The sequence below is a fragment of the Solea senegalensis genome, linkage group LG16 (genome assembly GCF_019176455.1).
Source record: "Solea senegalensis isolate Sse05_10M linkage group LG16, IFAPA_SoseM_1, whole genome shotgun sequence".
NCBI classification, from domain to species: Eukaryota; Metazoa; Chordata; class Actinopteri; order Pleuronectiformes; family Soleidae; genus Solea; species Solea senegalensis.
In genome coordinates, this window is record NC_058036.1 from 11,398,598 (window position 1) to 11,414,525 (window position 15,928).

The 15,928-nt window shown below is 39.4% G+C and overlaps 1 protein-coding gene across 1 annotated transcript in view; it reads right to left on the bottom strand.

The window, feature by feature from the left end:
* The window catches only part of babam2 (BRISC and BRCA1 A complex member 2), an 84,206-nt gene that overhangs the window by 38,943 nt on the left and 29,335 nt on the right, over nucleotides 1-15,928 (bottom strand). The gene's annotated exons all lie outside the window — the stretch shown is intronic.

Here is a 15,928-nt window from a genome sequence, read left to right on the forward strand (position 1 = left end):
TTTTTTGCGCAGTAGAATTCACTTCTTAAACTTTTTGTGGCACTTGTTTGGGGGAATTCTGCTGTTGCCTCCATCTGTTTTGACACAGAATGAAACACTTCCTGTGCGCAGCAGGGGGATGTTGCTGGACGACACGAGACCTAAACACAGCTATCCTAAGAAACACAGAGTACCCAAAATACAAAAAGTACACTTTAAATATTTTCTACTTGTGGACTGTTACAGCCAAGTAGCTGATGTCATGTTATTTCAAGTCCTGCCTGATTTTCCTGCTTAAGCTGCCCGGCCCTCACAGGTGAAAAAAAAAAAAACAGGAGAATGAGGAAGGTGTGTATCAGTCACAGTATGCCCACATAGTCTTCACACCTGATGTGGAATATGTGATCCTCTGCTCTTCTGCATGAACACATGTTCTGACCTGTAAATGGTTCTCAACACGTTCAAAATACTGTACATCTCTAGGTCGGTTTGCCTTGAGATGTTGCCATAGCCACCTCCTCAGAAACTAAAAACAAGTTGAGTTCAGCAGATGGGTGCTACTGGAGTTCAACACTGTTATATCATGAGTTCAGATGTTTACATTTGGCTTCTTGGGTATTTCAGGGTGTAGGCATCACTCACCACAAATTGATATTTACAAGAACATGGATAAAATACTTTCTGGTTTCCACAGGCTTTCTATTTGTAGGATTATGGTGAAGCCTGCAGCCTTTCCACCTGTCTACATGCTCAGTCATACCTATTCCAGCCAGTATGGTTGAGTCATACTGAATTTTGTCATACTGTCATCTCCTTGACTGCATGCTAATAAAGAATAATACTTACTTAACTTTTATTTAAAGAGAGGGCAGCAGCATAATTATATATATAAAAAAAATAAACAGATAAAGTTAAAGTTACACAAAACATTCGCACATAGACGAGGTAGACTGAAAGGATTTCACCAGAGCATTGAACTCATTCAATGTAACAAGGGCCTGGATTTGAGTACTCATTGAAAACCCTGTATATACACATGCAGCACTTAACTTGGGTTGTTTACGATGTCCTGGAAACATGCCCATTTGTACAATCCCCCATCATATTCACAACATTTTCAAGGTCCAGTATGTCAGAATTAGTTTCTAATTGTGAAACCATGTCAGGGAACTATGGTGGCCTTTGAATACCACAAACTCTCCAGCTCAGTGAAAACTGAGTAAACAAAGCTAAACATACAAGATGTTTTTAATTCTAGCCCCCTGACAAGGTCACCTGCCAAGTTTGAAGTCTGTCAAGACAAGGATGATTAACAGACAGACAGATGTTCCATGCATTTATAGATAGATATTCCTAATTTCCACCCAAAACAAGTGACCCTATGTAAAGGAAATAAGACTTGCAGGGGGCAGCCCATGGCCAGGTGGAAAGTAAAATTGGCTTGGCGTCAAAAAGAGCATCTGGCATTAAAAATCACGGCCAAATCAAATGTGCGGATCACTGAAAAAGCAAGTGAAGCAACCCCCTTGAGAGTAAGGGAGAACCAAAAAGTTTATTTTATATTATTAAATTATAGATAACACTACAGGGGATGGTGCATTAATCACACTAAATAACAAGTGTTTCTTCTTTCTTTTTTTTCATAGAACAAACTACAGCATACTTTTAAGCTTAAAATCTCTAATATCCATCAGGATTCATTTAATTTAGTTTTCACACCATCATAATTTAATTAAACTAACCCACAGTTCAAACATCAGAATACTTTATTTATTAATCCCCGGGGGGAAATTATTTTTGTTCCAGATGCTCCGTGCAGTGAAGTGGAGGCATATGCTCAATAAAACATAGAACAAACAAGAGTTTAGCATAACAAAAGTCTCACCTAACAAAATCTACAACTGCTTAAGTCTTAGATATTTGAAGGATATATTACTGCTGTAGTCAGCATTTTTGCAGCTCCATTATGAATCAAATGTTACTCCAACAGGTGCTTTTTCATGGCGAACTCAGAGATCAGATGCATTCCCTAATGACTAAAAACATTAAATTGTGTGCATTACTCCTGAATATGACTTGTTTACACGCCAGCTTGCAGGTGCCCTTTGATTTTTAAGGGCTAGAGCCACAGTTTGTGTGTCCACTTTCCGTGATAGTCTGAAACATGAGCGAGATGAAAGCACGTTACCATTAACAAGAGCAGCTTCATCCAGACTCCATTTAATTTTTTTTTCTCTGAAGGCTGGAAGCTTTGGTGAGCCAGATGTTGAACCACCTGGCACTCAGAAACACATCTGGCCTCTACACAGAGCTGGTAAGCAACACAAGTCAGATACAAGGTTCTGGACGAGGAGGACAAACAATGAGGCTTCATCACCATTGACTACGAACTTAAATTCTGCAGGTACTTCTTAAATGTACTTACATGTACAATAAGCAACATTCAGCCTAACAGGATACAAATATACTGTATTGTAGCATTATGTCTTGGGCAGACATCACACTCCCTCTGTGTGCTCTGTTTTGCTGGTCTGCCTGTTGCATTTACTCACTGAAACTGTTGAACCCTGTATATAAACATGAAGCACTTGACATGGGTTGTTTACCACGCCCATTTGCACAAATAATATTCACCCCATCATATTCAAAACAAGGTCCAGCGTGTCAGAATGATTACATGTTTTTACTTTTGATGATTAAAGGCGACATAGACCGGAAGCTCCAATTCACGCTGCGTTTGTGTGTGTGTATCTGCGTCATTACCTCGTTTATGAAACCCTAAAGTTTCAGAACAACAGTTCAGCCACTGCTGAGAAAATAGTGTTGTATTGTTTTCCTGGGCTCTGCGAAGCGGATCGGCACTTCCTTAATTTGATGTCGTCATCAGAAATCCTCCTGGTGCGGGCACTAGTCTGGGCACATCCGGATGCATACATTCAACCGCAGAAGAAGAACAACTACTCTCGTTGTAGCTGCTGAGATGCAGAGCATCCACCGTGCCAGAGGGGGAGCTGTGTATCTGAGGGTGTGGTTTTGGTCTGAAACAGCACGGCTGACGAGAGCGTCAGTGAGGAGATATTTTGATCGGCTCGTTTGCAGCGATTAGGAGGTTTTTAATCATGAAAACAAGTTAATATATGTAAGTAGACCTCCATAACTAACATATACGTGTGATACAAACATTCTATGTCGCCTTTAAAGAACATCATGAATGATGATTTGAATACTATACTATAACATTATTGACTATATAATATTAGATCACGAGATATTACATGCCAAACAATTGTAGGCCAAACATTTCATTTGATCGCTAATGAATTTTGTCATTTTAGTTTGAAATACATTTCTTAAAATGTTAATAGTGATCTTATATGAACTCAAGAAGTGATTTAACGATTTCTTACAATTTCTTACAACAGCTCAAAACCCACCGACCCACTCCATCCTCCTATTTTGCAATTGCATCCAGCATCTTGCAACAGAGGAGTTTCAGTTCGCTGTGTCAGCAAAGTAAAGAGAGTTCCCTCTACTTTCCTGCAGTCACAAGACAACACAGGGGCAAATATCAACCACATCCATAACAATTTGACAATGTCATTGATTAGAAAAAAACTATTTGAAATAAAGATGATCTAGCCGTAAAATCGGTCATTTCACTTTTGTTGTAACATTAACATAAAAATATCATCTTGAGAATGTAAATGAACACTTTAATACCTTCTGCTTTTCTCTTTAAGAGCTGTTTCATTTGACATTTAAATTCATCTTCGAGAGCTTTAACACATCCAACGTTTAAAAAGCCACATAATTGTTTATCTGCGTGGAAGCACTGGCTGGCCTTTTCAGACTTCACTCATACACTGCATTAGTGAAGCCCAAACTGGCAATTACTTGACAATGTCTTTTGGGCAACTTGCTTTCCGACTAAGTGCCACATCTCAACGCTAACACTCGGCAACAGAACTTTTAAAATGCACAATGAAAACAAAATGAATGCATTTTGACATAAGCCGTCTTAATGTGAATTCATTCAAAATCTACCCTGAAGTTTAGCTACGTGTTTGCGGACTTTGTTTTATGACTATTCCAATGATGGCATAAAGCGCCTTTGTTAAGAAGAGGAAACAACCAACTGCTCCAATATGCTCAACAAACACTGAAGAATTTTGGTCTCATTTTGGACAGTATCACTTGCCCTGCTCGTCGATGATGCCTCCTCTGCTGCCTAGTTTGAGCTAACAGCTAAACTAAGGTGTGTTTGCAGATTGGTTTGTTACCTTTGCCATGATTGGTGCAGAACCCGAAATACTCCCACACACACAATTCTTGTTCTGATAGCCAACCCAGGAGGACGGTTCAGTTTATGTCCTGGCATTCAAAAGGGTTCCAAGGCCAAGCTAAGCTCATAAAACCCTATATCTATTTCAGATGACCTGATGCGCTTCTGGGCTGTAGATTTTGAACTTGTAAAGGTTTTAAGGTTTGGATTTGAACTTCTCCAATTTCAAACTGCTTTCTGAACAAAAAGTGAGAGCCCAATCAATCACTATATTCAGTGTATGCTCTAGTACTCTGAGATGTACTAGTGTTACAGGAAAGCAGAGATAGTTCAAATTGTTCAGATTGTTCAATATCTGTTAGACTGATATATCGTCATGAGCATTCTACACTCCTCATACATTTTAGAGCCTCTGAAATGGAGAAGTATGAAAATGCTTCAACTTCTTTTTCCTGTTAAGGGCTATGGGGGAGCCAGAGCCAATCCAAGCTGGCATCAGGGAAATACGGCTTGCACCGCGTGGCCCTAGCTGTTGCAATAGCAGTCATTAGAGGTTACATTCACACTACTATGTGACTACAAGAAAGCATCAGAACCCTCACAGAAACACTACTATGATTTTGCTTTCAAACTAATCAACACCGATCATGATATGATTCCCGTCCACACCAACTTGACATATCAGAGTGCTTTCATAAATTAGAAAAGTTTGAAAAAGTTGCTAGCTATGTACTTTTAGAGTGCTGTGTGGCTGTGTTTTAATCCGGATGAGCAGAAATTGATAAAACAATGACACAGTTGTCTTTTATTGGGTTCCTGATTGGTTCTTATCAGTCGCAACTTGACTATGATGGGGCTTTTCCATTATACAGTTCTAGCACTACTCGTCTCTACTCGGCTTAGTTTGGTATCAGGCACATCCTTTTCCATTACTATATTACCTCCTCAATGTGGATGGGGTTGTTTTAGCATGGCTACACGGAACTGCCCTTACGTAATTTTATACGCAACACACAAAAACTAGTGACGTGGAAAGCGGATGCAGCATATCAGTTTCTTCGTTTTCTGGGCTTCAAAAAAACAAATCATCCAGTCCTTAGACCTAAGAAGAAGGTCTAAATCTCTACTCATCCCACAGTGAGTCTTTTCATTGCTTCCCAGGAGATATAACCAACCGTTAATACTTGGCCTCAGGTGACATCAGTGACTCTTAACAACTGCTGGTGCACTAAAATTAACATTTGAACACCTTAATTACAATTGATCTCTCAAGTGATTCCGAAAGTCTTCAACAACTTCACAGATGTTAAATACCCGGGGCTCAGTCAGCACCAAAGAAGTATCTTGAAAGAGAGGCGCAGCAATTTACAATGATCTATAAAACTGTTGAACACAACTCAAAAGCAACATGCCAAATAACCATGACAGAAAAGTATTCTCAGAGTATTAACATGGCAAGAAAAAAAAAGAGTTTTGCATAATGCCAGGATGAGTTGAACAACAATATAAAAAGAAACAGAAGAGGCAGAGTTAGGGGAAGGAGCAGCACACCACTCTGGGCATTATGGGAGTAACCTGCAATTATTTTATAGCTCTTAAGATTCCTGAGCTCTTAGTCAGTGTTTACCGTGCAAGGGCATGGCAAGGCCACAAATTACAACCACTTGCTTTGGCACCAAACGCTCAATAGTCACGCACAGACCCAAGCTTTCTCTCCAAATAGTAGTAAAGCTAAGAATAGACAGACAAGAAGGCAATGAACTGAAGGTGACAATTAGATGCAGGAATGGCATGATACCACTTGTGCCGTGTCCCATAGGATAGCATTATTGCATCCTTGAGTAACCGATAACAGATATCAGTCAGATGTTTGAACTGTATATATATATATATATATATATACATATATATGTATGTATGTATATTTATGTATATAGATCTATATAAAGTGGTTAAATACTACATCAGACCATAGACTATATCAGATATGGAGGTCGCTTTCTTGTTTGAAAAGGGAGGCTTTGGCATACATATATATACATACATACAGTATATATATATATATATATATATATACATATATATATAAATCTCAAGATTTTCAGTTTGAATACATCCTATTCCATTGAAGAAACCTGAAACTAGCATCTGAGCCCATTAACTCCTCAGGAAAGTGTTTACTGATTCATTCATGTGAGAAGTGGACTAATACCTCCATAAACCTCCATTTAGGTGGCTATAACTGCAGATATCAGTCCAACTGCCAAGGCCTCACTTTTCAAACAGGAAAGCTACCTCCATATCTGATACAGTCTATGGTCTGATGTAGTATTTAACCACTTTTAAACACCTTCGTTGTTAATTAGCCATGTTTGCGAACATATTTAACACGTACCTGTAATCAGCCATTTGAAAAACACGACACTTTGCCTTTTTTTTCCCCACAGCATGCTGCTTGATTATAATTGACCTTTTCATGACATTCACAGTTGATGGATCATAATGGATTTTAACTGTTTTTCTTTTTTTAAAAAAAATCTCATCCACTGAGCTTTTGGTATCAGACATATACTGATTTCCTGAGATCAGAATCTGATTTGAGGCCATGTGGTTAAAACCACTGCCAGTGGTCAAACCAACCAAGCACAAATGCACAGAAGACAAAAATGCAATCACATTTTCTGCCTTGGTCATGACACAGCATCTGACACAACAAAGAGTATTGACAGCACAGCCTGCTATATTGAGTGACTGACGGCCATTTTAATTATAGCCTAAATGGACCCTAAATGGTGGGTGCTGCAGTCACTCTCAATGACGTAAAAAGCCACATTCACATGTTGCAAAGGACAAACATATGTGCATGGGTGAGATAACATGCCTATGTGTGCATTCATGTATGTGTGGGTGTTAATAGGGTGGCGACAAGGTTGTTTTCCAGGTCTGTGTGCTTAGAGAATTGCGAAAGACCCATCTCGTGACGCACCAGACTATCTTCAGCCACGACTTCTCCAAAATCTCAACTGCCACATAGAGGCTGGACGTAAGCTGGACAGAAAAACCGCAACAACGACAGCCTCAGGAGCGGTTGAGAAAGGAGCAACAATTATGTGGCAACCGGGAAGCTAGGGTAACCACAGCTGCTGCAGCCTGATGAGGTTTTTCAATCATCTCTTGGGATGCTGTTGTAGCCACCAAACATGTCCTTTCATAAAAAAGTGCATTTTTACTTATCTGTGTTTAGCAAGAGTATTTAGTACTGGTGGTTGTGTGAAGTGCTGACACTCAGTCAGCGCTAACTGTGCTGTACAAGTCCCCAGACTCACTCCCTTCTACCTTCACTGAAAACATTGATGCCGGTGGAGGGACAAAATGCTTACCTCATAAAATCTACACCTGCTTAAGTCTATGACATCTTAATATATTCTCTTGTTTTCTGACAGGAAAGTGACGTTTGCAAACCACCTGCTCTGCTGCACCAAAGTTAGCATTTTTAAGCTTGCAGCGACCCAGGAGCTGCTGGTTTACTGATGCCTCACTTGGTAAGTTTGTGTCACTGAAGTAAATATACCTAAAGATTTCAAACCCCAAAATCACAAATAACACATATGAATTTACTGATGGAGGCAGCAGTGAATCAACAACTCCTGTTATGGTGTTAAATTGTGAATTTTCTCAATGGACTTTGGTGCAAGGAGTTGGTAGATTACAAAGCACAGCAAAATTCAGTATCCAGTCTGAAAAGGCTGCCCCAATGGCAAGATAAAATGGCATACATTATATATTCAACTAATTCTACAGATATCGTAGACTGAATCATATATTAGATAAACCTTTCGTCTAAAATCTGCTTTTTTCCCCCCTGTATCTCAACTGGTCTTATTTGATGATTCACTTTGGGCAAATTGCAATCCAAAACCATAACCATGTTGTTCTTGAGGGGCGTATGACTTATACACAGACATGTATTAACAATGTATTCCACTGAAAATGCCTGCAGCATGTGTGTGTTCATTTCACAGCAATCAAGTACAAATGTGTATTCTTGTAATTTATTCTAATACATTAATGAAATCAACCACATTATACAGCTAAAATGTGAATGATTCTCAAATCTGAACTGAAGGATATAATGCTTCCAATTCTATGTTGACCATGATTTGTCTGCTTCACTCTAAACTCAGTTAAAATGCATTACATATATTCAGCCACATCATTGATAATGAGATCATTAGTTGGCCATGGCTGGGTGCTGCTAATGGTTTTGATCTATTTTAAAACATTACTTGGAGACAAACAACATCAATATCAGCCAACGAAGAAATGCAAAGAAGTGAAGAGTGGGTTGGTAAAATCAGTTGTTATAAACAACACCCACTTAAACAGCCCTCTGAATTAATCAACAATGACCTCTCACTAACGCTGGCAGTTTGATCCCTTCATAAACCATTTAACACCAACACTAAAAACTGTTATGTGGGCTATAGGTTACAGGGATGTTTTTCTCTTTTTAGAGGTGGAATTGTGTGCAGGGAAAAAAAAAACAAAACATTAGGGTAAAGCGGCAGAAGCTTTAATCTTTCAAATTACATTTTAACTCTGATTTTACAAGCCCTAGAGCAATTTAGCAGCTTAACAACATGGATGCAGAGATATATTGAACACATATATTGTATATTTAAAGATAAACATAACATAGTTGTGGTATATGGGTAAACTCACCAATCCAAGCCAATTTAAAACAGATTTGTTAACCCTTTTACTTTTTGTGATTTTGCAGTTTTGGGGTTTTATTATTATTTGTACCTTTCTATTTTAACTTTAGTCTATGTATTCACTTTGATTTCTGAAAAGTTTGTCCTTTGGTGCTTCCTCATTAATTAAAATCATAGCACATTACATGATTATCCTAATTAAAAAAAGAAATGCATTATTGTGCAATCACAAGAAATGCAAGGGAAATGAACATGGAAAGTATATGCAAAAAAAAGATGTGGATTTCACATCAGTCAAGCTGGATAGTGCGCAGTGCGGAAATCAGGAGAAGAATACACAATTCACGCTATTTGCTTCAGTCACTCCAGTTTAAATATTACAACAACCTAAAACCTGAGACTAAGACAGCTATTCTTATTGGGCATTATTCATTTATCAAAAAGAAAACTAGCTTGGCTGAGGAATGTGATTCCTTCGCAATGCTAATTCCAACTGCTATTTGGATGAAAGAACATGAAAACATGATAAGAAATGAAAGGGAAGTACAGAAATAATCAAGTCACTGATGGCGCTGGCACCACAAATTAAAAGACGGACTGAAAGCCCGAGGCTCTGCTTCACCCTGACCCTCCTCCTGTCAGCTGCTGCCTGTGGAGCTTTTAAGGTTAATGTGTGTGTATAATAATTAGAGTACAAATAATTAGATGTAAGCGCTCTTGTTGCGAGCATGCACAGCTTGAACAGACAAAATGAAGTTACAGGGATGCCCAGGGCTCAATGCAGACGTCCCTCGGGCCAGTTCTGAAGGAAACAGAGATGACCTGAGGGAGTGGAATACCAGTTGCTAAGCAGTGGAGAAAAAAAAAAGATGCACTAATACAAACATGGTTAAATAGGAACATTTTGAGATTTTGGGAAACATTCCAAGGCAACATCTGTGTTCAATTGAAACCAGCCTTTGCAATTAAAACTGTCCAGCATTCCAGGTCCTTATAAGAAGTAACCTGCGTCAATATGAACTAGAGTGCTCTTTTATTTTTCAGTCCAAACCAACAGAGTCAGAGAGAATACTGACCAAACCCAACACATGTCCTGTATTTTGTCCGAGTTTGACAAATACCCGATGCAGGTAGAGTAAAGTGTACTCTGACTGTAATGCCAGTGATTGTAGCCTTGATCTATATTATGGGAAATGACATAAGTTATAGCTACAACCAGCAGGAAGTAACTACTAGCTCCATAAACACACGTGCAGATACACACACGTTATGAGTTATCAGAGGCACTTACAACATAATAAAAATGAAGACTCACTCAGATCTTCTTTATGAACTCTTGTTGAACTGTAACTACTGATAACTATTTAGATTCCTAACATGGCGGCTTATTTTGAGTTGTCATTGAGGAAAAGGATAACATTGGTTGGGAATCCATGCTCATATATTAACACACCTGAAAGCTGATTTTATCCTCTGTATAGTTGTTTGCTTAGTTTCAGGAGGTAGTACTATTGAAAAACAACAATGGTGAGTTGCAAATCTGTAGTTCATGACCTCAGAAATTCCAAGTTCTGACTACAAATGGAACGCACCATTAGGCTGTGACTGAAAGGAACCAATCACTCAGCAGCTGTGGGTAGCTGTGTCATGCAAAGGTCTCTGTTACTGCCCACTAAAATGCAGCCCTGGAGTTCATTCATTCATTGTCTACCACATTATCGTCCACATGAGGGTCATGGGGGCAGCCCTGAATTTTTCTAAGGAAAATGGAGCCTGGGGCATTTTAACACTTCTTTGATTTAGGGGCTCTAAAACACCAGAGTTTTCAAAAAGCTGCACAGTTTGCTTAGCTTAGCACAGAGGCTGGACAAAGCAAAACTGTCTCTATTTAATAATAATAAAAAAAATCCAACCTGCCTAACAGTGCTGCTGAAGCATAATGTGCAGTTATGAAAGTGTAACCACAATGGAAATAATTTGCTGTTTCACAGGGAGTTGTGTGCCAAAGTATTACTTGACTGGAAGCAGCATTGCTACATTCTGGATTCTCCCGTGGATGAATGGTAACAGCTCAGAGCTATTCCCAAGGCTTCCATTGTACAGTATGTAGGGCGGGAACAATTACTTGATTAATCAATTACTAAATGAATGATCAACTATTTTGATAATCGATTTATCGGATTGAGTGTTTTTTTTTTTAAAGAATTAAAACACGTTTTCAGATTTTTCAGCATCTTGAATGTGAATATTTTCTGGTTTCTTTGCTCCATTTAAGAAAGAAGTCATTAAAACAGGATAATCTGGGTTTGTAGAGAAAACAAGATGACATCATCATCATTGCATCAACACGATCATCATTTTCTGATATTTTATGGACCAATTATGGATTATTAAAATAATCCATTATAAAAATAATGGTTAGTAACGACCAGTCCATGTGTGAACATGATGACTCCTGTTCCCTGAACCACTAATTCACTTCAATCAATGTCACCAAATCTGACCCACTGAAACAACCATGATTGCTTATTTTATATCCATATCACCTGGCCCTAATTTCTAACATGCAAACTAACTTAAATGACAGGAAGTATAAAACCGTGCAAATATTTCACAATAAACCCTTGATTTACCAAAAAATCATATATCAATTAAAAAAGTCTTATGTTTATGACATATCTGACAGATAAAGGCGTAAAAAACATGGTCAAAGATCATTTTCACTGTCTATTTTTTACTGTGGACCGCACACAGCTTGTGGAGAAAACAGGTGAGTGCTCTGGACAAAAAAAGGGCAGTGTGACTCACTTACATGAGATGAGCTCATATAGTGGCTGCTTAAATAAAAAGCAAGAGGTTCCCCGCACACGTGTTGCACCCGCTTCCAATGTTGCCCACGTCTCGTACTTAAATATCCAGATGCAAAAGTGGTATTGATCCTATCAGCTAACTCTCAGCAAATGAGGCGAAATGAGTCAACACTTACAGTCCCAAAAACTAGCAATGAGACACGTACGCTGGGAGGCGCAGTGGAACAGTAAGTGTTTTTTATAGCTTTAAAATACACATAACATGGTGTTCATGAATATGAATACTTATGCTCTTCCATCGTATACATGGAAGAGCCAATGTGGAGAGAGAGATGGAAATCACTTTGGAGCTGGTGACATGGGTCAGCGCTTGTAGGGGAAACAAAGCTCAAGTGGAGCGAGAGACGAGGGCTCAGTTGCGAATGTGGCGTCACTCCGTGCTGATCAGTGTAGACATTTAGACACAAGCCGCCACTGCACATGTATTATGCGCTCTACGGGGCGAGGATGAGGACAAACAGACAAAATGGCCACAGAAGGTCACGGTTTGTGATTAAAAGGAAAATAAATAAATTACTTCGATCATGTTTTTCTGAAGTAGGCCTGAAGTGTTTGTTGATGTCAAATTGAAATTGCATAATTGAAACAATGCAATTTGCAAATACCTCTTTGTTTAAGTGTTTGTTGTTTTTGGGACTGAATTTAAAACCACAAATAAGCGAAACAAATCTGTTAACTATTATTGTTATCTGACATTTTATCATGATAATTATCATTTGAAACTGTTATATCATCATATGGTTTTATTTTTGGCCAGGTCACCAAGACTTAGTTCTATGCCAATTAATACATACATGATATACATGCTACATGTAGGGTAGTGACGGAGATAACATTTGGGACGGACAGGCTTAAAACAGATGAAAATAGAGTACAAATGAGCCTTTACACAGCACTAACTGTACTTCCTGTTACCTCAATATCAACTGTAATGCACATAGCAAATGTGCAACCACATTTCCATACTTCCGAATTACCTCCTATTCCTATTACCGAACCTAGCTTCCAAATGGATCGACATCCCCATCGACATCTGGACAGCAGAAAACCGCTAGATGTGTTCAGGCTTATCAGGAAATAAGATATATTATGTACATGTTGCAGGATTGGTGGTGCCTTGTTTTATTGCCCTCCATGATACACTTGAGTTTTCAGCAACCAACCGTATGACCAGACCAACAGATAAATATTAAATATTGGGAGGTCAAAGACCATTGCTTAATGAGAGGGCATGATTGAAGGCAATTTTAAACTGGTGACGATCCAAAGGTCAAGGTACAATCACTAAAAAAGAGCCCGAGAGAACTACATGCCCTTGAATGGGGGAAGAAAGCTGCCAACACACATCTGTGTGCATTTCACTTCCCTTCATCTCTGCTCTCTGTGTCCTTCCCACTCTCTCATTTTGACTATGACTGCTCCCCTTTTCAAATAAATAAATAAATGAACAAACAAACAAACAAACTCAAATTCCTCCCCCTCCCCGAGGCTGGGCAGTCCATGCAGGAAGGTAAACATGTCCACTGTGGTGAGCTCAGACATTGTGGACGCTTCGCTCCAGGTAACAGTCGTCCTCCACAGCTCTGCCTGCGCCCACCAGCAACATCTCAGCATTCACGAGCTGTGCTGTGCAGAGTAGCCGATGTCTGAACAGATTTCCGCTTCAGTGCCAAGCCCTCCCTCCTCAAGCAAGGACATCCATGGATTTGATGGGAGGTTGATTCAAATGAGGGTCAACAGTCTGACCTCTACCTACAGTACCTGGCTGACGGCTTAAACTCCATCAGCAGAGCATCTTCTCTTTTACTAAAAGGTTGTTATTATTTTTTTTTTTACTTGTAAAGAAGAGCAGCTATTTAATAGATTGCAATGTACTGTGAAGACTTAGATATGATTTAGACCAAAAAACCCCCTTTCTTTGGTGTTGGGAAGTTGCTCTCTGTGTCAGTAAAGATGAGGAACAGATCCATGAGTCTGAATCAATTGGCAACTGATCAGAACGCTGCGCATAAGAAGCTGAACTCCTGTTGTGAAGCCTCCAGAATCATGATTTGGTGTCATCTCCTATGTTTCTTACTTATGGTCCTTTATGTACTATTAAAAAGAAAATATTTACTGACATTATAATTAAACATAATTATAATTAAACATAATAATAAACTAATTTTCACAACCAGTCGAGTCACCCCCTTGTGGCTATTCAATATATTCTAATTTTTATATATAGGGGCTATGGCCTGAACCCAAAAATATGCTGTAATTCCTAAAAACAAATTCAGTGTATTGTTTCACAATAGTTGGTGTTTTCTTTAGCAATGTAATTATAATAGGGCCTCCAGATCAATATGAAAGAGCCATCGAAGATACAAAGAAAATCTTCCTTCCTTAGCATTTTTCTCCCGTCTCTCACTGACCTGTGTCTCAGATATTTTTCACATATCATCTTGAATTTAACAGGCATGCAGTTCCAATGTTGCTTGACATAGCATATCAGTACGTGTATGTGCCTAACCAGTCAGAAAGCATTGTAGGAGTGAATTAACTGCACATCAGTTGCTCTACAACAGCACGTATATGAAACTACAAGTGATGAAATGTGCCAAGGAAAAATAAATAAAAAAAATAAAAAAACACTGCACAAGCAGAACTAATTGCACAACAACTGTCAAACTGAAAATTTAGGTCATGAATATGGCGTATAGAACATTGGTGTTATTAAGAGTCCAGCCTATACAGTATGCTGCATAATCCCATTCCTAATGCGTAGGTGGACAAGGTGTGGGCTCGTGTTCATTACTTTCTTCTCTGCAAGTCGATACTCTTTCCTAAGTCTTCAAGCTCTGGCACGGTGATACTATGTATACCCCAGCTGCCAAACCCAGCACAGTGCTGTGACTGTGTGTGTGTGTGTGTGTGAAGTGGAGAACACAATATGATCAGGGTGACGGGAATGCACACTGACATCCAAGCTTTAGTAATGAAAAAACGAAATATTACAGTTCCTCTACAGACAACATTGTGTCAGTGGCTGCATGGCTACCACCGGCCGAAGGTGTCAGTGTGTCTGCCTTGTTTTTGGAAACCTTTGCATGGAAACCTACAGCAAGTGACAGCATGTTTGTCTGGAAAAAAAATAAAATGTCACCACTCGTGCTTCTAATCAGGGCTGAGTCGAGAGACTTTCCTGCCTCTGGACATGCAGGCAAAAAAATAAGAATTCTGTCATGAAATGAGGAGGCCGCTCAAAGACTGAGAGAGAGAGAGAGAGAGAGGGAGAGAGGGAGGGAGAGACAGGAGTCTCAGTGCCCCAGCTCGGAGAAACGTGGGGACAACTGGGCTGATGTGAGGCTGATGGTGGTTGCTGTTTCCCTTATGTTTACCATCATTTCTCTTCACAAACAGCGGCAAGGCTGGAAAAGGCCAGAGAGCCAGAGCCTCCAGCGTGTGCAGTAGTGATGGGGAGATTGAAAGAAGGGTATAGGCTGATGAGAGAGAGAGAAGAAGGGGGTGGAATTCGGCTAAGCTGCCTCCAGACAACACACGGCTCAGAGCAGATCGAGAGTGACGGCTTGCTGATTAGTCAACTCACAGCCCCCAAGACTGGAGACTACACACACACACACACACACACACACTCGTGCGCACAAACACACTCCTCTACATTTAAATAAGCCCTGTTGTTACCACTGCACACAGACACAAATTCACACACATGTAAACAGATAATATGTTATAATGTATGACAGAGGCATGTCATGATAAACTCTACCTCAAGACTAACGCTACATCCACACTACATTTTTGTTTTAAATAGGTATAAATCATATAAATCATCCACACTACCAGTGTTTTAGAGCCCCAGAACTGAAACTTTTTATTTGAAAAATGCAGGGGCTGTGTTTGAATGAGCAAAAACGATCCAATGCAGTAAGAAGCAGTTTGAATTTAGAATTAGTTTTATTTGTACGCACTGGTAAGATGTCGGTGAACAATAAAGAGATGTTCTGCAGTTGGTGTCTGAAGAAGTTACCAAGAGTGTTTGGTGACAAATCATAGGATTTAGTGGAGGCTGTACACAGAGG